General features: G+C 43.9%; 2 protein-coding genes and 1 long non-coding RNA gene across 6 annotated transcripts in view; 2 read left to right on the top strand and 1 right to left on the bottom strand.

Annotated features, from left to right (window-relative positions):
• Positions 1–23451, bottom strand: part of LOC105506398 — a 25898-nt gene extending 2447 nt beyond the window's left edge. Inside the window, exons 1-4 of the long non-coding RNA XR_001000921.1 lie at positions 23415–23451; positions 17580–17692; positions 16706–16768; positions 2130–2216 (exon numbers count right to left, since the gene is read on the bottom strand). This is a non-coding gene — a long non-coding RNA (uncharacterized LOC105506398). The remainder of the gene's footprint in view (positions 1–2129; positions 2217–16705; positions 16769–17579; positions 17693–23414) is intronic.
• The window catches only part of LOC105506400 (guanine nucleotide-binding protein G(s) subunit alpha), a 72962-nt gene that overhangs the window by 27171 nt on the left and 22213 nt on the right, over positions 1–23578 (top strand). The gene's annotated exons all lie outside the window — the stretch shown is intronic.
• Positions 1–23578, top strand: part of LOC105506399 (neuroendocrine secretory protein 55) — a 71341-nt gene that overhangs the window by 27202 nt on the left and 20561 nt on the right. The gene's annotated exons all lie outside the window — the stretch shown is intronic.

Genomic DNA, 23578 nt, shown 5'->3' with positions numbered 1-23578 from the left:
TATTATATGATTATATATATGATATATAATATATATAATTGCCTTGGGTAATTTCTAGGATTCTTCACTAAGGAGGTTGATTATATATTATATGATTACATATTATATCATATATATAATATATGTATATATCATTATATATACATGATTATATATCATACATGTGATATGTCATATATATCACATATATTACACATAATATAAAATACATATTTTTTTTCCAGAGAAAAGTTTGTCTACTGCAGTTACTTTTTTTTTTTTTGAGATGGAGTTTCACTCTTGTTGCCCAGGCAGAAGTGCAATGGCATGATCTTGGATGACTGCAATCTCTGCCTCCTGAGTTCAAGCAACTGTCCTGCCTCAGCCTCCCTAGTAGCTGGGATTACAGGCATGAGCCACCGCATCCAACCCTGCAGAAGTAATTTCTAGAAATCTCAGAGAAGAAAGTGACCCAGATGACCCTAACTAGAATAGAAAAGGAAATTATTTCAGGGAAGTAAACAATGAGTGGACTTTGATTAACCAAGTCAGTCCCATAGCTAGGCTAAATCAGTGCTTAAATGGCCTTTACCCTGAAATGATCACATCTTCCACTCAGGGGTTCTTCAGGATGCCTATTCCTGTAGCAGGCTAGGAACTCTCTCTCTGACTGGTGCACACTCAATTAATTCACTCTGCATGGTAGAGAAGGATGCCAAGACATGAAGGACCCATCTGTCAGATGGCTGCTGACAATGTATCAGCTCTAGGGTGGCAGGAGCCTCACTTTATATGTGTTCCCCAAAACAGCAGCAGAGTCTTTAACTGATAATGTGTACCCACCAGCAAGCAGTGTGTGGGCCCCAGTTGCTGAGTCTGCCTAGTCCCAGGCCCATAGGGAACCAGCCTACTGCATGGAGGTAACCTATAACCTTTAGCAACTGGTCTTTCAAGGCACAAAGTTCGATTGCAGGAGAGAGGGGCAGTGGAAGGAACAGCTCTGAATGACTGGCCTGAGAAAGAGCATAAGATCTCTCAGGAATGAAACATAGCTATGCCAATAACTGTAACAATTCAAGGACATTTCCCAGTTAAGAGTCTTGTGCTTGGTCTTTGATAAAGTGGACACCCCCTTCTCCATCCTAGGGCAGACTCTGTAACCATTATTTCTTGAAATAATCATAACAGGACTAAATTGTGATCTTAATTTTAAACAGTGGTCTAAGTCCCTAACTTGCATCTGACCAGCCTCTCTCAAGTAACCATTATGAAAGGGGACTTTAACTGCTTTGTTATATTTTGACATAACACATTTATATTTTTGCCCCCATTTGGTCTTTCTATAGAGTTTTCAGATTGTAACATCTGAATTCATCTCATCAAGTTTTTGAATTGAAACATCTGATTGTAACAACTGAAACAGAATCATTAGGGATCTAATTTTTTCAAAGGAGATTTTTTCTTTTTTCTTTTTTTTTTCCCCCCTTAGGGAGTTTCGAATTTGTGACCTCTGAGTTCATTGCAAAGGCCAGAAAAGTAAATAAATAGATAGACAATGACCACTCTCCCCTCCAGACATGTACGTGTATTTCAACACTTTAGCTTTTACCATTAGGATTTCTTTAGAGGAAGGTGTAGAAATATATTGGTAGTTTGATAAATTATATATCAAACATGTAAAATTTAAAATATCATTTGAAATCAAAACTTGTCTGAAGACTAGCTTTTTGTCACAAGTTCAGCGAAGCAAAGTGCCCCCTAACTATAAAACCTCCTTAGTGCAGAATCCTAGAAATTACTCAAGGCAAGCTTTTTGAATGTTGATTTTGACATTTTGCCTGGGAAAGTGCAACAGCTTTCCAAGCAAATGCTTAGAAGACTCAGGGCAGAACCCAAAAACAAATGCCAGACGTTAGGGGAAAATTTTGTAAAGTTGGATTGCCAGAAAACTTCTAGCTATTTATAATTAAGCAGTTTTAGCTGCTAAAGGGAAAGCACATTAGATCATTTTGTTTTGCAAAACAAATGGCCAGGGTGGGGTTTAGGAGGGTTCTCCTTTCTGAGTGGGAGTCCTTGGAAATGTTCCTGATGGGATCCAGTCATTCTGGAGCGCTCTTCATCCTAGGGCAGTTTAGCGTTTGTGAGCTTACAGTGTTTACTCCTTGCTGTCTTCTACTGTAGGTCTGATCCGATGGGGGAGGCTGTGGGCAGAGGAGCTCCAGCTCTTTGGGAGGATCCTAGAATAGTACAAACAGCACCGGGTTAGAAGTTGGGAGTTCTCATTCCTGGGACCTTGGTTGATTCTAGAACTTTATTCTAGGATTCCATGAATTTGCTAAGTTGACATGGGGAAAAGGCTAAAGTTTGATTCTTGAAAGTATTGACAAGGCCCCATTTGGGAATGATTCTGCCAAGTATTCCTGGGGTCCTGCCATGGTCAGGAGAGCACCTTAAATTTGATGGGTTGTCAGGGAAGAAGCAGAGGATATCTCTGTGTTCAGCTTTATGTATGAGGAAGCCAAGACCCAAGATGGGAGCAGGACAGGGACAGCTTGAGAAAGGAGGCTTGAGATTGAGACTTGGACTCAGGTGCCAGGGATGAATCCAAAATGCTTGCAGGCATTTCAGCCTCAGACTTAAGCTAACAGATAGCACACAGTGGATGCCTCTCTGTTTCTTTTCTTTTCTTTTTTTGAGATGGAATCTTGCTCTGTCACCCACGCTGGAGTGAAGTGGCATGATCTTGGCTCACTGCAAACTCCACCTCCCAGGTTCAAGCAATTCTCCTGCCTCAACTTCCTGAGTAGCTGGGACCACAGGCACATGCTACCACACATAGCTAATTTTGTATTTTTAGTAGAGATGGGGTTCTCCATGTTGGTCAGGCTGGTCTTGAATTCCTGATCTCAGGTGATCCACCTGCCTTGGCCTCCTCCCAAAGTGCTGGGATTACAGGCGTGAGCCCCTGTGCCCGGTCTAATATTTTTCTTTTTAGTACAGACGGGGTTTCGCCATGTTCGCCAGGCTGGTCTAGAACTCCTAACTTCAGGTGATCTGCCTGCCTTGGCCTCCCAAAGTTCTGGGATTACAGTCATGAACCACCGTGGCTGGCCTTTTTTGTTGTTGTTTTTTTTCTTCTGGCCCTACAATCTTGATTCCCCAGAGTTAAGGTCTGATCAGATGTTAAGGCAGGCTCAAAGTGGGGCATCTGCTCTGCCAGAAGAAGGTGGGAGGTCAGAAAGAAGAAGGAAGATCATTAGGGCTGCCTTAGTTGGAGAAAGGGGGCTCATCTCTCATTTTCTCACAAGTTTCATAACCCAGAAAGGGGAGAGCGGAAAGCAGCCTCCTAAGGAATTCTCGAATTTCTTTCTCACTTTTCCTTTTTTTTCCTCACTCTCTCGCTCTCTTCTGACATTTATTTTTAAATAGGGTTCTTATTTTGGGGGGGCTTTCTGAGCAGGAACCACCTTTTTTTGGAGGGAAATAAATGAGAACACGAATTATGCAGGGCTGGGAAGTGGAAACAATGGAAGAAAGCAAGGCCGCTCAGAACCGGCTGGCAGAGGGCGCTCGGCTTTTACTATTGACAGCCTGGCTTTCAAAAATTCACTCTTGTGCCGGCGCCTAAGGCAGAACCCGCATCCCCCTCCCTAAATCCTCCTTCTCAGGGACACAGTCCCAGCCCCTAAGGCTGAGGAATGTTTTTAAAAGTTTACAGTCGAGCAATTGACATCTAAGGACAAATCCCAGCCACTTTTAACTAGTGGATCTGAAGATCTTAGCCAGGGCAGGAAAGAACAGGATCAGGTAACCTCCAGATTCACAGCCCTGGTGCCCCAGTTCTCCTGGGAACCGGTCCTGAGATCCTGGACAAATCCCTGGTTCTAGTTTTTCTCAACTGAAAAAACAGGAGGGATGTCTTTCTCACTTTAAAACTTATTTAATTATCTGATATAGTTTAAATAGACGAGGTATGCCAACACCCTATCCAATACACACTTTTTTAAATGTCTGTTCCAAGATGGAAGATTGTATAGGAAATCAAATGGTAGGGCCCTCTGTTGTCCTTTGGTAAATAATTAATAGTTTCTGGGTCCCCATCGCCGGGAGAATCTTTGCAGGAGCAGAGTTTGCTGGTAAACTCTTTCACACCTCAATCAAGAGCTAAGAAAGAGGTTCATAGATGAGCAGAGCTCGTTTCCACCAGGGAAATCCAAGGGGCCTACCTGGAGAAGTGAGCATTTAAGACAATATGGGGAGATGGAGTAGAATTTGAGGTGCATGGTCAATGACTGTTCACAGAGAAGGGACTTGCTAGGGATAAATCGTTGCTTTTCCATTCATGCAAGCATCATTGAGTTTTTCCGGATCTCTGAGACCTCAGGGCTAGTTTTAAGTTCTTCCCCTCCTCAACCCCTCTCCACTTCTCAGTGCTTCATGGTACAGCAGGGCATTCTCACCAGCGAAGGCGTCCTCTCTAAGGATGGGACCCCTACTGTCCATCTCAGGCTCAGCACTGCCTTGGGGCAGGCCACTTCTGGCTTCTTCAGGCCTCGTTTCCACTGAAGGGCAAGCTGGGTCTGATGGTGTCTGGGCCAAATTCCTTGGTTCCAAGAACAGGTGCCGTTGCCATTTCCTACCGTTTCCGCCCCCCACCACCCCACCCAGCAGCTGGAAAATGATGAGGTCATCTATTTGAGAAGGGCCACACAGGCCTCCCACACAAGGGCCTACAGAGTCCTCCAATGGGAATTTCTTTCTTTCCAATCAAATTTACCCTCCATATCCCATTCATATACACATTCTCTCTCCCCTTACTCTTAAAACTGTAAAGTTAAGGAAACGGAATACAAACAGTTGATTGAAGGTAAACGTCCCTCCCACCCACCTATTTAAACACTTTTCTTTTAGTTGATAACTTTCCTACAACATTATTCTCTTATGCCCATATTCTTCTGAGAATTCTTTAAAGCTTTTCTTGCACTTTCTTCTCCTCACAGTTCCTGACTTCTAGCCCCGAGTGGTGGCTGAGGGCAGGTGACCCTGCAGACCATGGGAGCAGGGGAGGCCAGGGCAGGTGACTGCCTCTTTCCAACCTTTCCTGGGCCACTGGAGCTCCTCCCCACCAGAGGTCAGCAGAGAGCTCAGAATGGCTGGGTCTGCTCTCAGAAAGTGGGATCTTGGAATTCTCTAGATGAAATTTAGGATGCCCAAATGGAAAAAAAGCCCCGTGTTTCCAGGGTGCTTTGGTTGGGGCTCTCATCCTGTCTCGGGTCCCGGGGACCTTACTTTTAACACCAATACAGCCATTCTGTGCTTTTCTCAGGGGAGGGGTGGTTGGGGGTTTGGTCTGTTTATTTGGTGGCTTTCTTGGTCAGTCTTCTTCCCTCGCCAGACGCACAAATCCCTCCCTTAGAGGGAACCACACCCTCTTAGAACTCTCCCTACTGGGGCCCAGCTGCCCATTTTCGCTTCCCACAGGACATGGAACCCACATCCCACACTTGGTCTGGCGCCTTTTCTTCTAGTTGTATTTATTGTTAAAATGACATCATAATATTACAGGAAATCCCCCCAGCCTGCCCTCACCCTGCTGTGATTTTCTTGATCATTATCTCCCCCTGTTCTTTACTCAGGTGTATGGATAGTTTTGAGACGGCATGAATCGTGGTGTGCAGTTTCATATTAATCCCCCTGCTCCGGCCGGGCACGGTGGCTCAAGCCTGTAATCCCAGCACTTTGGGAGGCCGAGACGGGCGAATCATGAGGTCAGGAGATCGAGACCATCCTGGCTAACACAGTGAAACCCCATCTCTACTAAAAAATACAAAAAACTAGCCGGGCGTGGTGGCGGGCGCCTGTAGTCCCAGCTACTTGGGAGGCTGAGGCAGGAGAATGGCGTAAACCCGGGAGGCGGAGCTTGCAGTGAGCTGAGATCCCGCCACTGCACTCCAGCCTGGGCGACAGAGCAAGACTCCGTCTCAAAAAAAAAAAAAAAAAAAAAAAAAAAAATCCCCCTGCTCCACAAACACACACTACACGGCAGTTTCCTTAGAGCTTTTCCGTGTTCGCCATCGTCCTTCCACAGTTCTTTCACTTGTTTAGTCCTTTCGCTAGTGGGGAAGAGCAGAGAAAGAATTGAGGTTCCCTCCCTTTGTTTTTCCTTCTCTGATCTTTTGAAATCCCGGGGTCCTTGTGAACGACTCAGAAATTAAAACTAATTCCCTTTGGCCAGTTGTTTATTGTTGAAAGAGAGAGACAAAGAGAAGGTACAAACAGAAGGAAGGAAGTAAATAGAGATTAAATTTAAAAATTTGAAAGGGAACAGTGGTTCACGCCTGTAGTCCCAGCACTTTGGGAGGCCAAGGTGGGCAGATCACCTGAGGTCAGGAGTTTGAGACCAGCCTGGCCAACATGGAGAAACCTCATCTCTACTAAAAATACAAAATTAGCCGGGCAGGGTGGCAAATGCCTGTAATCCCAGCTACTTGGGAGGCTGAGACAGGAGAATTGCTTGAACCTGGGAGGCAGGGGTTGCGGTGAGCTGAGATTGTGCCATTGCACTCCGGCCTGGGCAAAAAGAATGACACTCTGTCTAAAAAAGAAAAAGAAAAATTGAAAGGGAGAGAGAGGAGGAAAAAAGAGGGAAAGGAAAAAAGGAAGGAAGAAGGGAGGGAGGAGGGAGGGGGAGAAAAGAAAAGAAAGGAAAAGAAAAGAAAAAAGAGTGCCTTTGCCAGGTTTAGCTCTAAGCACCAAATGGGGTCCTTGCCCTCTAGGAACTCCTAGTCCAGAACAGAGGAGAGGATCAGGTTGCAAGTGATTATCCTTCTACCAGGCAGGGGGTAGAGCGCTGCCAAGGAGGGTGTGGCTGGCACAGCTGAGGGGTAAGGCTGGCTGGACAGGACAGGAGTACAGGGAGGAGAGGCAGGCTCACAATCCAGGCTGGGGCATCCTCTCCTCCCCATCTCACTGCCCCATGAGGTCTTTTGTTGGTTCAAGTGCCAACCAGAAGAGCTGGGACAGAGGCCTCTCCTGTGTGCCAAGACGGGGGCCACCACCGCCCTCCGAGCTCTGACCACTGCCCTCTCACCTCTTATTGCTTTCCCAAATGTTTATCTCCTGATTCTAAAATGATGGTCCAATTTTTGTTTTATTTTAAACTTAGGAACACACTGCATGTAGCACAACTTCATTTTCCAAGTATTTTCACATGCCTTATCCCACCATAAGTGGTTTTGTTTTGTCTTAGGAAGTCTGGCACACAGAGAACCTTCCAGTTCTTAAAAAAAAAAAAACAAAAAAAACATAAATTTTTAATTTTGATAATTATCCAGAACAAAACAAAGCAAACCCTCAGGTTAAAAGTGAGCATCCTATATGTTACGTATACATCTTTGATGTCGGGGAAACCTTTGAATTTACAAATCGATGTCCTTGAGAATTGGGTTCCAGCCAGACCCATTATAGGCGTTGTTTTCTTTTTTCTTTTTCCTTCCTTCCTCCCTTCCTTCCTTTCTTCCTCCCATCCCCCCTTCCCACTTTGAAAAACAAGTTTTATTCTCTTGGGGTATGTTCATTAGAGAGGGAAGACAATCTGTTCAGCAAGGAAAGGTGAGGGGAAGAGAAAAGGGGGGAATTCAGCAGGAGGAGAACAGGGACAAGGTTGATTGCTCTGTGCTGGGGTGAGGGTGGGGGGCAGAGAGAGAACATCACAGCCAGATGCGAATCACAAGAGCAGACCTTCAGCTTCCTGGCATTGGTGGGGAAAATATTTCGTCAGCTGCTTTTCTATGTCCTGGGCTTCATTCATCAGCTCAAGAGAAAAAAATAAAATCAAAATTTCATCCTAATTTGTTGTGGTTGGGCCCCATTCTCCCACGTTTTTGCCCTTCTTGTAAAGCACAACCACAGAGGAAGGCTTCCTGGGCTGACCTGCCTCTCAGTTCATTCTCAAGGCGTTAGCTTCATCCCATCAGGAGTAGTTCAGACTCTCCCCAAGTGCCAAGAGTTAGAAATGTGTTGCTAATTGATTTGAGCTAAATTTGTGTTGCTTTGAGACTTAGCAAAATGGCTGATTAGGGGCCAGTGTTGGGGAAAATAATTGCTGATCTAATAGCTAAGAAAAGGAACTCATTCACAAATATGTTTATAAAATGGGCCTTCTGTGACATTTTGGAGTTGTCAGGGAGTTAGGGGTCATGGTGGTTCTTCAGGAAGAAAGAAATGTTGGGAAATGTTTAATGGAAATTTAGCATAAAATGACATGCCTCATTTAAGAAAATAGTTAAATCCATCATGGTTCCAAGTGAAAACAGTTGTCACAAATTAATTTTTCAAATGTTTGACTATTGGCAGGTCTGAGGTTTACTCATATGTAGATTATGTCCAACTTGGCAAAAGCATGGAATCCTGCCCAGTCCTTGGTACACAGGGACTGGCACATGTACCCATTTTTTCTCACTGATAAGTTATTTCCTAATTTTTTGGTTAACTTGTAGGTCGAAATAGCCTTACTCCTTTTTGTCTGTCTAGTAGCATCTCTAAGCTTGCAGTAGCTGCTCACGTGTCTGCCACGTCCCTTAGAAGGATGAATCCTTGCCGGGTCGGTGAGTTTGCCTCAATTCGGGCATTTTCATTTGTTAATTCATTCATTCGATATACATGTATTGAGTGCCAAATATGTGCCCTTCCCTGTGGGGAAGACAAAGGTATGAGACATTGCGACTCCCTTGATGGAATCAAAACAAACCCAGGAAGCTAAGAAGAGTGGGCAGTCTCTGCTAAGTGATTACATAGGGAATAAATAAGGAAAGGTGAAAAGATTGTCAACCAAAAGACTTCAACAGCCTGCTAAGAGTCTTCCAGCCCAGTTGAGCACACCAAATCAGACACCTAAGGGTGTCATGAGTGCTGATAATTAAACTGCAGAAAACCTAGAAGGATCTGCTGGGATCAAAACAAACAACATTTGACAGGCACAGCCATTCAGATTTTCATGCCACTCTGAGGCTGAAAATTTCTGCACAAACAGCAGCAACTGAACCTTTTCTAGTCACAGGGTTGACCTCCCTGTTGATAGGGTAGACCTCCCTGTTGATAACTTGTCAGTCATGGGACTGAATGAAGCCTTTCTCCAGGAGGCATAGCCCAGAGGGTTACTGGTCATGCTGAGGAGGCAGTCTTGCTTTCAGGAGGGGCTGCAGAGGCCTGGCCCAAGAGTGGTGCTGAGAACTGCCTTTTGCCAACTTCTTTCTTTCATTGTGTGCTCTCTGGAGCCAAACTATGCCTTCCAGGATCTTTCAAGACTAAAATTCTTTTAGGAGGATGGGCCCAATATTTCCCACCTAACCTTAGAAATCTTCTGTGTCTAGAATTAGTGTTTTGAGAGTTAGATGGGAAAGTGTAGTTTGCACTCAGGTCCTGATGTACTACAAAGTGCTTTCACCTTAGTGCTTTCATCCTCCATGTTAGCTCCAACCCTCCATCTTAGCTCTTGGGCTGGCCCCCGTCTTAGCTCTAGTCTTACATCTTAGCCCCTCCCCTGCCTTCTATCTTAGCTCCTGGCCTACCCTCCATCTTAGCTCCTGGCCTACCCTCCATCTTAGCTCCTGGCCTGCCCTCCATCTTTGCTCCTGGCCTGCCCTCCATCTTTGCTCCTGGCCTGCCTTCCATCTTAGTTTCTGGTCTGCCCTCTATCTGAGGTCCAGTCCTCCATCTTAGATCCTGAACTTTGGGTCTCTTTTGTTCCCTAATGCAGATAGAGATAGTCTATATTCAAATACTATAATTAATGCCCAGTCATTGTGGAAAGAAAAACACATTTTAATTTCCAGAATTTTATTTCCAACTTTCCTTTCACAAATACTTTTAAATTATCTACTTATTACCCTTGAAATAATGTCTTATTGATAGGTGTCTAACTATCACAGCACATGATAGTGACCTGCATGGTTTTTTTGAAAATATGAGTGTGTAATACAGATTGCCAGCTATTTTTTACGTTAAAAATAAGACAAGGGAAGGTTTTTTGTGTGGATGACTCAACTGAAAGAACTCTCAGGTAAACTTTACTCCATAGTGAATATGATTGAGATTTATAGAATTATTAAGTTGTGGCTTCTTAAAAATTGCCACTGAAACAGGAATGCCTGAATTTTGTGTTCTAGGTGATCATGGATGAGCACATGGCAAATCTGAAAAGTTGATTTGGCCCCAGGCCTCCTTACCTGCCTGCAGGTGGCTGTGTTCTCTTCAGTTAATCCCATTAGCTGGCAAAGGCTTATGGGGCTACTTTTAAGGGACATTTGCATTGTCATAAAGAGCTTTAGAGGCCCAAAAGCCCAGAGAGTCACATTTTTAATAGTGGGGTTCTTAAGAGTAGCATTCTAACAAGAGGCATTGGGGGGAATAGGGGAGGGCATTTGGGCAGTCACCCCCTCCCCACTTCTAGTTCCAGCCCCATACCCTGTTATTCCCAACCCAAGTCTATGGCTGCCTAGCAGCCCTCAAAGCAATGAGTTGACTTTCTTCCACTGTGACCCCAGGACACACAGACCCCTCACCCCAGATCTCCAAGTAGCAGCATACTGCTTAGTGCCATTCTGCCTGGCAGCGGGGTAGCCCCCCCCCCACCCCATTCAGTGGCAGTAAGGTTCAGACCGCAGCCTTCAGGGTGCCTGACTCATTCCAGCTCCGGTCGATAATGACAAGCCCCATGTTTTTCTCCAGCGTCCATGGCTATGACACATAAAACAGTCAGGAAATAAAAGAGGCTTGAGTACTATACGGTTGCTTTGCTTTCTTTAAAAAAGAAATATAATGTGAAGGGCATAGGGGGAAGGAGCAAGGAGGCAGGAGGCCAGGCCAGCAAATAAGCCAGCAGCAAAACAACCTTGTTGTTTGTTACATAAACAGCTCCCCCACCCCCCCAACCCCCCGCCCCCAACTGTACTGCGGTTATATCCTTAGGAAAAACTGGGGCTTAGTGGAGCCTGGGTTGATTTCACACCTTAGCTTAGAGTTACTCAGAGGTGTATTAACAGCTAATGATTCCATTGAGGGCGGCCCAGATTGCCATCTTGACTTGCCAGATATTAGCAGTACCCTTACAGAAACCCAAAAGCCTGCCAATTAAGTTCCCCAGTGTAAGTTAAAAGGGGCCTTTCTGAGATGTGTGATCTTTAGGAAAAGGAAATGAAGCTAATTTTGAAAGCTCCTGACACTCGAGTTTCCTTATAATGTAAGTAGGTGACAGCTGGGATGAATATCATAGTCCCTCCCATAATGAGTATGCGAATAGATGTCATGGATTCTAATGGCAGAGTTCAAAGTCACTCAGAGGGAGGGTTTTTGTTTTTAATGTCAGCCACCTGAAATATTTTCAGAAAGTTCTGTGATGGCCAACAGGATTAGAATGACATTGTCACAAAATGATATGAGGTGTTAAAAAGACCCCTACACGATGCGTGTCCACAGCACACAAGAAGTACCCCCCCACACACACCAAGTATGACTCAGTAACACTCAGTGAGGAGGAGAACATCGAATTATATAAGTTACAGTTTTATTTCAAACACACAAGCACGTAGGCCAGCAGTGATAGTAAACATGCAGGCACACTTTCCCTCTGAGCCTGAGAGGCGTTTGGATTTTATCTTCACAGATGCAGAACCTCTGTACTTACTTCTAAATAGCTTCCACCTGACCCTCAGCTAAGTCAACGGGGAGAAATCAGCTGTCAAGTTTTGCTAAATTGTGTACCATGACAGTGACTTGTATTTAGGAGACCTTGCGTGCATCTAAAGCCCAGAGATAGCCACCGCCACCGTTCCTCCTGATGAAAATGGCCTCACCAGCACCTTGCTGCAAACAGAGGCCAGCTCAAAACATTGATTTTCTCCCCACCCTCGCAAGGTTAGGATTCTGCTTAGAACTCTCTGCTTTAAGCTAAAATTTCCATCACCAAAGAGCCTGATTTCAGGCAGAGAAAGAACCACTTTAGCAAATGAGAGAAGCGAAGAGGAGTGGAGAAGGAGAAGGAGGGTCATTTCAACAGCAGCAAAACTCAGCCATTTTCCCTGACAGCACTTTAATTATGATGAAAGAACAAGATTTTGTTTTGTTTTGGGTTTTTACAGAGGAGGCTTGTGGTGGGGGGAAAGGAGGGAGCCTCTGAAAGAGATGTGAGCTGCCAAGGTACAGAGTGCAAAGCGGCTGTCACTGCCAAATGACAGATGCACTTGGAGAGGGTGAGAGAAGCCATTCCCTGAGCCTGTGCACCAGTGGCCCATTCTGTGGGGGCCCAGGACTAGTCAGCCAGGGGCAAATGGTGAATAGGATAGCCCAAAGGAGCCACCTGCTACTGCCAGCTTTCCCCTTTCCTTCTGTGAGATTTTGACCCCGGGGGTGGTTCTCCTCTGCTGTTATGCTCTGCTCCACCGGCTTTGAAAGCCTTGGAGGGGTTTCAAGTGGTCACATACCTTATTGGTGAAAAGGATGTTTTTCTTTAAAGTCAGGTGCTAAGTCAGGTGTGAGGTTGAAATGGACACTCAACGGCTTCAGAGCTGGATAAAGGGACAGAGCCCAGGAAGCCCAGGACTGATGTTCTGATGGGCAGAGGCCGGCTATATGGTTTAGGAATGGGGAAAGAGTTGGTGCACCAGATGTTAAGAAGCTACAGTCAGCTCAAGCAAGAACGAGAGAATGGCGCCGTCACTGACTTCCCACCTCTCGGCCTTGCCCATAATCCCTGCTCTGATCCAAGGCATGGGGTCCACAGGAGGTACCTATTGTGTTGCTTGTAATGCCCAAAAGTGGTCTGAGGATTCTGGGCTGGTAGTGTTTAGAAAGAGATAAAAGTGAATCCTAGACTCTCACAGCCGGAAAAAGCCTTTTTCCCTGGGAATGGGAAGTAACAAAATGCGTCCAGGTTAGCTGTGGATTCCTTAGAGATGAAGGGAGCAGAAAGGGACGAAAAAAAAAAACACAAAACAAAAAACAAAAAAACCAAAAACATAGAAGGTGCATTATTTTGTACTTCCTTTCACCTCCCTCCTTGGTTTTAGGGCTCTTTCGTGGCATGCAACAGGAAGTGCAGGCTGTGTTGAGAGCCTCTGGTGCAGACTTACGCAGAGCACAAGAGATGATGTGAGCCTGCTTGTCTGGGCTGCGTTTGTGTAACTGAATTACACAGTATCTATGTTAGAAGTGATGTCACCCAAGAGAGCCCCGTGGCCTTGAACTAAACACCAACGGGCATCAGGCCCCGGCCCCAGGAGGCCTGCTATGCGGCAACTTCTCTGAACAATTTGTAATTTTCTGTTCTTATTCCCCTCACTAAATTGTTATGCTGCTAGAGACACTTCTAATTTGATGGTTATTAACAGGCAGCTGGTAATGAAACAGCAAGGACTTAGGGCTTTGCAGTAGGTGAATTACGGACATTTACAAGTAAAACTACTTTATTTCTTACATTTAGCAAGAGGTTTAACAAGCAAAGTGTAACATCTGCAGAATCTCATGGGAGGAGGCAGTGGTCTTGAAATTGTGAGGCAGTACTGCAGGGATAGAGATACGCCTTTCCCTAGAACAACTGCAATCTCCCCATCAGAGCCAACTGGAAATACAAATTTGCTCCTATCTCCATGCGTGGTGATTCTGCCTGCTACAGAGATGGAGGAACAGTGATCTTGCTGATTTTAATGGACCCATTTAGGGAAAAACACTTAAAAAATATGTGAAAATGCATTTTCCCCCTATTTCTCCTGGAAAGCAGCATTAGGGTCCAGCAGTTCTGTCTGGAAGCAGGGAGATGCAGGAGCAGCATCTTGGCTTATGACCGTTTGGCTGCTTAGTGGTTTTATTTTAGAAAGAGTTTTAATTCAGAGGCGGTGGGGGGCGGGGGGCACCGGGGGAGGGGAGAACAAGACAAATCAGATGTAGAGGTCTGCAGAGCCTGGAGGCCAAAGGAAGCCCACTTTAGGAGACCACATTTTCAGCATCAGAATAAGTAAAGTATTTGAGGATTTTTGTCTCCTCTTAAAAATAGGCAGTTTGGAAAAGGAAAATATTCAGGCTCTTTTGAGAAACATAGTGAGGTGATCAGTTAATGTGAGGTGGTGGTGATTGTAATGTCGGAAGAATTGGTCTCATTTTTCATGTCACAATTAATATTGTTTGAGATTAAATAGCTTCTTAACTTAGACCATTTACATTTTACAGAGCACTAAAAAGCAAGCCTCCAAGCCACTTTCTGGCAGCACAAAGCCAAATAAATGGGAACAATATAACCTTAAGAAGATCCATTCTTTCACTTGTATCTTTGCTCTGGCCAGTATCGAGTCATTCAGCACAATCTAAAAACTCACATTTTTCATTGCTGGAAATATGTAATTCTTCCTACTATTCATTGCTTGCAAATTTCCTATTCTGGTGACCTTTCTGACTTGGATTTTTGTCTTCTTGACACCAAAGCATCCAATCAATTTGATCAAAAGTTCAATCGTGAAAAAGCATCTGGATGTTTTGTCTACAAACAACCAGTTTGCCTGAATATTTGAGAGGATCAGCTCAGCCAACCACCTGTCCCGATGTCACCCCAACACAGCCCAAATGCACTCAGAGGGGTGTGGAAGGAAGGGTACACACAAACAAGGTGTGGGGGGGTCTCACTTTCTCTGCTGCAGCCATCTGAAATTGGCTGCAGAGGAGGGGGAAAATGAAGCAGCAGACTAGTCCTTCTAGGCAGATGTGGAGGGAAAACCGTGTGGAAAGAAATTTTTATGGCTAGACTCTCAGCAACATCACTGTCAGAGTCTGGTGCCTGCAGCCATCTTAGAATTTAGAGGAAGCCGAAGGCACCTGCCCGCATTTTGTCTTAGGTTACAACCAGCTCAATCCAGCCAGCAAAAAATAAGGGTGAGAAGTGTTTTGCTTTTACAGAAAAAGAAGAAATTTCCATGATTCTGTTCCTTGAAAAAAAAGCTGACCCTCCCCAACCCAAACCTTTTATTTCAAAGTCACCAAAACTGAGACTAGAAAATCTCTCTCTCTCTTTCTTGTGTGCATAGTCAATTTAGACTCTCTTGGCTGGACTTTTTCCTGATCTCTCAGTGCAGTAAAAAGTCAGGCAGATGAGGGAGGAAGAGGACAAGGAGAGGCAGGGGAAGGGGCAATGGCTCCTTGGCACATCTCCCTTTTTAGTTCAGTCTTACACAGTCCATTTCTATTTGCAAATAGCTCAGCCCAAAAGAGGGTATTGATATGACCCCCAGATGCTGTTCCTAATCCATCTTGCTTATTTTCCCTCTGGGGCACAGGCAGGGCAGAACCCAGATATGATCAGACCTTCAAAGCGCAGCCTTGATCCTTTATTTTTCATGTTACAGTCACAGACCTTGAAAATGTGTTTTCAGCAGTTTACCACATACCGAGAATTTCAGGAAACAAAAGGTCAAGAATTGATGACTTAGATTTATTAGTAGTCCCATTAGGCAGACCTCAGAATTCTAATGATGGGTCTTTGCTAGACAAATCAATGTCATGTTTCTAAAAGGACAAGAGTGACAGCTGGGTGATTTCACAGAATTATCAGGTATTGGGAGGAAGATTAAGTTGAAAGTAATTACTTTCAATTACAATGATGTTCTTGTTTGTTTCCCTGGGGTTTTCATGCTGCTAGTAGTGTTTTTTTTTTTTCCTTGCATTTGCATATTTGTTGTTTACTTTACATATTTTAGAAATTATCCATCTTTTTTTTTTCCTCTCAAAATCTCTTCTACTTTTGGCATCAATTGTAGAAACTAAATGTTTGCTATAGAGTTCTATCCTTTAGTCATAGCTTTTTTTTTTCTTTTTTTTCTTTTAAAACAAAGTTCTCTTCTTTGCCTCCCCACCCAATAAACCTAGTGGATGTGTAGTTATGCCAAGTTGTGGAAAACACATTTAACACATTTAAGAATGTGCAAGGTAAATGAAATATAAAAGTATGTTATACCTAAGATTAAAATATTAATTCGATTTGGGGATTATACTAGTCAACATTTTGGTTTTATATGCATTCATTCAACTAACTCATGGTATCTTGTTGAAATGATGCATTTAAAATAATTACTGATTAAAAGAAAACTAAGGAACTTTTCAGGCTGAGAATGACATTAAATTATCCTGTTCTTGAGCGCCTCCCAGAGGCATGGGTTAAATAACACCAGAATATGAATTTAGGGTCATTTAGGCTTTTCTAGGCTTTGGTATGCCTCCAACGGTTATGAGTAAAAGGAGTAGTCCTTTAACTTGGAGATTAGATGTCTCTGGGTCCCAATTAAGTTTTATACCAATTTCCTTTGTATGGTTCGGTTATTTGGCACCATCTTGGTAGAAGATAGGGATCCAGGGCCTTTGCTATCAGTGGAATGGATTGAGGAAAGCTTCCGCATTTATAAGTCTTGGCTTGGCAAACATAGCCTAGCCTTCTTCCTTCCCTTTCCAGACCAAGGCACCACGTGGAGATAGTGCCGTTTGCTTGGGCTGGCCTTGGACATTTCAGAGTTCCCCTCTTACTACATGCTGACATTATTCCACAACTCCCTATGTGCCTCCCCTCACTGCTGCCAAGTGCTCTTGAAAGTCAACCACCTTCCTGGGTGACTGCTGCTTTCTTACCTCAGGTTAAATCCATGGACCCAGTGAAAGTTTTCCCAGGGGCTCCCATACCCAAGGGTAATCATACCTTCTATATGTGAAGGGCTAGTTTTCCAGAGTTTTTATTTCTTGATGTTAGGTCACTGCAACCCTGGGATAAAAATAGATGTAATTAGCATGTTACAGATCAGACTCTGCACTTGTAGCTTTGTGCCACTTTCTCTAATAATACCAATTTTGGTGACACATTTCCTAGAATTCTGGACTTGCTTCAATCCCTAAAATCTTCCAAGAGCTGAACTGTAGGACAGACCTGTTTGCTTTAGAACCTAGAAGGGTTTGGTCACAATTAGATTGTCTCTTTTCCCTACCTTTCTGGACATTGCAGGTCCATCTCCATTTTCTTGTTTTTATGATCAGGGAGCAACGGCTCCATTCTCCCCTAAGGCTGACATTTTTGTTGAAGGCTGAGCACACATGTCTTCCGTCCTTGTGGCAAAAGGCCCTTTCCTAGCTGGCTCCAGAATCCTCACCAGTTAATTGGGAAAACATTTGAGTTAGGCATCACAATTTCAGCCGAGCTGGGCAAACAACGAGTACACCTGTCACTCGAGCCAGTGTCCAAAACTCAGCCCCACGGATCACAGCTGTAGCGTTATTTCAGCATGAGCAATTCAGTATTTAATGTTCCTTAGGAAAAAAAAAAATCATTCCAAGCTGCTACTGTTCACCTGTTAACTCTTTCGGGATTTCATGGTGGTGGGGGTGGAAGTGGGGAGTAATCTATAATTTGCTTGGCTAGCAGAGATAATACCCCCTTCCCAAGTCTGTCTTTTAAAAGGCCATTTCTTACATAATGGAGAACAGGGGCTGCAAAAACAATATCCTCTTGATCTGTGTCAGCCACTGCCTTCCAGAATGAGAAGTTAGATTTTCTTCTTTTGTTTCATTTATGTTTTTGCCTGCGCAGTACAGGTACTGCTTCCTACAGTCGGCAGCTTCCATTTCTTTCCTCTTTCCATGGTAGCTTAAATTAGCCCGTCATCATCAGCAAATCTTAATTTACAATTAAGTGCTGGGAAAAAAAAGTTCGTCATTAATCAGACCTTCTCATTTTATGTAAATGGCCCCCAAAAGCAACACACATTTTTAATCTGTCCTGCCGATAGCTGAGCCCTTCTGTCATTTGGGTCCTAATAAATGAATTGGCCATCTGCAATTAATCTGCATAGTACAAATCATTGGAAGGCCGAGTCTGTCTGCCTTCTGAAAGAAACTGGCTATATTTAGTTTTTAAAGCAAGTCTGCTTTGTGTTCTTTGTAAAGTCAGCGACATTCTTTCAATTTTTTCGGTGTAATTAGCACAAAAGGAGCCGTAATCTGAGAAGGTAGTAGAAACTAAGGCAACCAAAAAACAAGAATGTTGAAGAAAGTGGGCAGAGGCGGCCTTCCCAGTACTGGGCGGCGTGCAGAGACCCTGGGACGCGGCTGCGGGCAGAGCTGAGGTCTGTAGCTCATAAAAAATCTCCTTTTCATCTGATCCCCAGACTGGTTGCAAATGCTTGCCGCTTGGGCTGAATAATTTTCCCCTTCCAGTGGTCAGCAAGGACCTTAGAAAGACACGGTGCCATCTGGGCTCTGCTGTTGAGTGGGCTCCTAACAGGCCAGTGAGAGTTCTGTGCACACTGCCAAGCCCTCAATAAACTGCTGAGTGGGAGAGCAGAGGGCACAGCCCTGAGCTCCCCCAGCAAACGCCTAATTTTGACCAACTGGAGGCTAAATGGAAATCAAGCAGAGGAAGGCTGCGGTGGCCGTGGGGAAGACAGTTGGAGCCCGTGTGAAAAGAGGGGGCAGCCTTCCACTTTGGGAGCTGTGCAGCCTGTGCCCCGATGGTTAGTTCCCTCCTCAAAATAAAAGCCAGGGAAATAGGTGGAGCTAAGCGATAATTACACATTTTTCAATTTCAACTAAAACATGTGTGGACAAACACAAAACGATGAAAAGGCATCTACATTTCTAGATGAATTAAATGTGTGACTAATTATGTCACGTTAATTGCTTAATTCCTGGTTTACCAACAGCAGATGGAAGTGGGACTGGAGAGGGGGTTTTAGCTCTGAAGGCGAATGACACCTGAGGCCCAGTCTGAATCTCAGTTTTCCCAAACTGAGGCTAGTTCCTAATGGCAAGGCTGTTTGAAAATGATCACCTACATTTGGTTGGCAGGTAGATAAAATCTGAAGATGTAAAACTTCTATTTCGCAGTTGTTTCATTTGTGTATGTCCACAAAGCAGCATTTAACGAAATGAAATGAATTGCTTGATTAATCCAATGTTTTTAACTGTCTAAACTCCAATTCTATGGAGCTAAATTTGAAGAAGTGAATACTATGAAAAAACTCCTAAAATCTTTAAAATAAGAAGAATTAAAGGGTTTCTTTTATCTAAGAAATTTTATTAGTACCTCAGAACTCCTGACTGGTCTCAACATCCCATCTCCAGGTGCACCAACTGCCTCTTATTTTTTCCTGTTGTCATTAGTTTTATAAGATGTTGGATCAAAGTGTCATTTAAATAAGGCACCTTGTAAATAAGTGTGAAAGTGAACTGGTCCGTGTCTATTTTTAACTAGTCTCCCTACATTATTCTCCATCCTGGATGAATTTCCATCTTCAAGGCCAAGTTAAAAGTTCTAAGCAACAGGTTTTCCCATTACCTTAGTCCTCATGAAAACTTTTCCCCAAGGGAAGTGAAGTATATTTCAGTTTAGGAAAATTAACTTTCCTGCTGTAGAGTGGTAAAACTCTTAAATATTTTTTTGTACCCAATTAAGAACTCCGTTAAGTGGGTCCATTGATCTGTTATTGATGTTGATGTACCTCAAAGAAAATGGAGCTTCCTGTCTTCTCCTGGATTTGACTTTCAGTTTTGGAATTAATTGTTGAAGCTGCCACCTGTGTTCTGCTGATGGGTCTGCCTTTTGGTCCTGCTAGTGGGTTTTCTGTTCCCTGTTGATATCCAAGTTGTTTGTCCACCTAAAATCTTCAATGAAGGGTAACATGTGCATCATATCATTTAGGCTTCTAAAAGGAACAAAGTAATACATGTCATCTCTTTTTGTTAGCTTCCCGCTTCTTAAGGTAGATGGTGGCTTTGTTAGAAGTCCATTCCTGCCCACTCTGGGGCTTATGGGGATGTGGTGAGAAAGGCATCGATGGCCTGGGGAATTGGGCATCTGTCCACAGAGACCAGGAAGCCTCTCTCACAGATGGTGCCTCCCCATCAGAGAGTCAGGAAAGATCAAGAAGGGATGCAAAACATCCTCGTTGCCCTCATATTGTGTGCCATGCTTTTAAGTAGATGTTTGAACAACATCTCAAATCCACTGACTCAAGAAATTGGGTCCAAACACACTGGCGAATGTACATCCACATTCTGTTTGAATTAGAGTATGTTCTGAATTACAAACAGATCATTTTAAAATTAGTGGATGGATAATAAATAGGAAAATGTCATATGGCCATGTAGTTAATTCTTCAGTAATTGACTTCAAGTCTTCTGAAATGAAGTTTTACATCATGTTTAGTTTTGAATATAAGTTTAGGGTTACTTTGTGGTTGGAGTTACTAACTAGTGAATATGACAAGAAAAAAAATGTCCTAGATAATGACTACCTTCGATTTCTAAGAACTTTTATGGTCTAAAGTAATAGAGCCTTCTTACAAGGATTAACCGGGACTAGGAAATACTTTTTACAATTCCTGCTTTCATCATCTACATGACATAGACTTTGACATTCATTTGCAATAGCAGTTTCAGTCATTCTAGCTAATTAAAGTGCAGAATGTGCTTTGAAGACAGGAAACACTGTGGAAGTGCTAAATACTATTATTAAAACCTTACAGCTAAAGTTTCTGTTTCAGTGGAAACCTATTTATTGTTTCCTAGGCTATTAAAATAATATTATAATTATATTTGCTCTGGGCTCTTGGAAAACAACTTAAAATGACCCCAACTAATGAAGGGCCAAGGATAACATTCTTGTCCAAAAACTGAGTGACATCATTAAGCAGAACACTATTTTCAAGATTCTAAGCTGTAGCAAGTCCTCTGCTTCGAAAGGCAGACAAGGCATTCTTACTCAGAAAGGAGGATACCCAGGGGCCAAGGAACACAAACTGCCTTTATCACCACGAAGCTGACAAGACCACAGAATTCAAACCCAGATGTGGGACGTTGTTCCTTGTTGTCAATATGGAATGTTGGAACGAAATGTTTTGAGGCCGTATCTCTGTGTAGTGTGTGACACCATCTGTTTAACCAAGTTTTTTCGTTAGGTGACCTAGTGTTTTAGGCTAGGGATGTGTTATGATCTCAACTGGCTGGCTTGGGCTTGAAGCAAGTCTCCTGAGCCACAGATCTGTGCTCTCTTCGGGCATTTTATACCCAAGATATTCTGCCCTTTGTCTCTCCCTGAAATCTCCATAACTCCCTTCTCTTCCTGAGCCAGATGAGGGGCCCCTTCCATTGGAAAGCTCTTTCATCTGGACTGTTCCAAGAATTATGCTAATAGATTGCCCCACTTTCAAAGCATAAACTAGGTACTTAAAACAGTAATGATCAATTAAAATAAATGACTAACTCATATGAAAATGTCACACACGGTAGCCTCCAAATCTGAAAGACTTAAAAAAAAAAATCACAACTTTTAGGGCCTTGAGAGGTCATATTTGAGGCCAAAAGCTCAATAATATCTCTTCTTTCACTTTGTGTGGAGTGAAAACAGAGAGCCTAGCTGACCGCAAACCAGCTTGTGTTTCAGCACTCTGGGTGTCATTTGCTTACCTGTAAACCCATGATTCCACCTGCTGTCATTTATTTACAAAGTAAATGCTTTATTTATTCATCAGTAGTCATAATAAAATATAGGTGAAACCTATACTTAAAAAATTTTTGTTTTCAAGAATGGCCTCATAGATTGAGAGCTGAAAGGAGTAAAGCCTGATCTTGCGTTACACATTTCTAGGACAATAGTCCCAATTGTGCCTTGCCTAGAACGCATGCTAGTATATGACATGGGGCAGTTTCACCCCTTTTAAAGTTCAGGTGTGATACTTATCTAAAAGGGGAAGGTGGTAATGGAGCTCAGAGATTTCCAAATAAGGAGGCTCTTCATTATATTCATTGTATAACTTTGTAGCTCCTGGCATAAGTATCTAGGTTGTATTTGTTACTATTTACCTTACCTCTTAAAGACAATATATCTGTGCTTTGCCACATTAGAAGCAGGAAGGAAGATGCTTTTGAACAAATGGAGCATAACAAAAATTTCTGGCCTATTCTTCCCTCTTACAAGTCTTTTAACACTTTTTAAAAGTGACAATCAAATTCAGCCAGGAATTTTTAATTTACTATCTAAAGATATAGAACCTGTGCCGTGTCATCAAGCGATTCTTTCCAATTTAGGTGGTGGATGACAGTGAGCCTTACTATCACTGTTACAGGCAGCCTAGGAATCATCAGTCCTGAGGCCTTACTGCTGAGTTTTCCCGGGAGCACATGCAGGTGTATCTGCACAATATTTTTATGTATCTTTGGTTAGGTGAAAAGCATCAACCTAGGATAGTTCCTCTGAGCATTTTCAAAAGAAGGTGTATTTTTGTGTGGAAGAGAGACCGTGATCAGGAGTGTGACAAAAACCTGGCAGCAACTTTTCAGCAGAGTTCGAGAAAGTCAGGGGTCTGCAGCAACCTAGGGCAGAACGGCATCTAGGCTGCGCTTCCTGTTCTTAATTCCAAGTGTTGTTTGGTGACTTTGAATCGCCCTCTGTTGTCCTTTCGGGTTCATAAAAAAGAGGCCTTGTACGATGGGGGCAGCGGTGTACCTGAAGGGGCCAAGAAAAATAATATGTGGCATCTTCATCTGTCACACCTTTTCTTACTCGAAGTGGAGCAGACTGGGGGAAAGGGGGGAATTTCAGTCATCCTGTTGAATGGCTAATAGCGTCTTTTTATTTTCAAAGCTAACTTAAAATAATACAACAGTTTGCTCAAGGCCTCTGGTGGTATCAGCCGCCCCATACCCCTGGGGACTGTTAAATGTGTTTCCATTTATAAGTAGACTTTTCTTTTTTTCTCCTTCTCCATCCAAACATCTTAAGTTTCATGGACTCTGTTAAGAAGTCAAAGAAAAACTTGGAAGACAGTTTGTGGACTTTGCCTATCTGGGTTTTCCGGGATGTAGGCCTGTGTCCCATCAAAGACACTGCTCATGTCTTAGCTTGATTACCTGGCCGCCTCGGCTCACCTGGGCACATGGTGGGCCGCGGAACCCGCAGGCACCAAACATTTATTGAATGAATAAACTGTATCCCAGCAGACACCACGGTGGCAGCAGATGATCCAACCAAGGTCCCAGGAAAGGCGGGCTGGGGTCAACTGGTTGAAACTTTGGTATCCCTGCTCCTAATCCCGTGCACTGCTAGTTCCTAGTGTGGGACGGGCCACTTGAAAGTTCTGAAAGAACCCTCAAACGACTTCACGTTCCGTAAACTCCTTTTCCCTCTGTTCCAGAGCCCCCAGGGCGCCCAGGCCGGGCCGCCACCTCTCCCACCTGGGAGGACGCCTCGAGCACCGACTCCACAGCCACGGCCACCGCTCCTCGGCTCCCGTGACACCGGCGCGCCTGCTGCTTCGAGCAGAGCTACCTTTGCACTCCCATCGCACTTTTCTCGTCCGAAGATACGAGACTCCGTCGGGGGGGCGCAAATAATTCGAATTGGGCTCTCCGACACCTACCTCGGCGGGCGCGCGCCGCTGGGAGGGCGGGGTGGGTGGCTGGAGGTAAGGAGGCGCACAGCAGGGGTAAGCGCCGCCGTCGCACACTTTGCACGCCGCCCAGGGCTACACCACTCACCGAAAATTGGGAGGCAGGTCTGGGAGGCGGGGTTGAGCGCCCACCG

This window comes from Colobus angolensis, unplaced genomic scaffold (assembly GCF_000951035.1).
Source record: "Colobus angolensis palliatus isolate OR3802 unplaced genomic scaffold, Cang.pa_1.0 Scaffold136, whole genome shotgun sequence".
Lineage (NCBI taxonomy): Eukaryota > Metazoa > Chordata > Mammalia > Primates > Cercopithecidae > Colobus > Colobus angolensis.
This window is presented reverse-complemented; position numbering and strand designations above follow the sequence as displayed.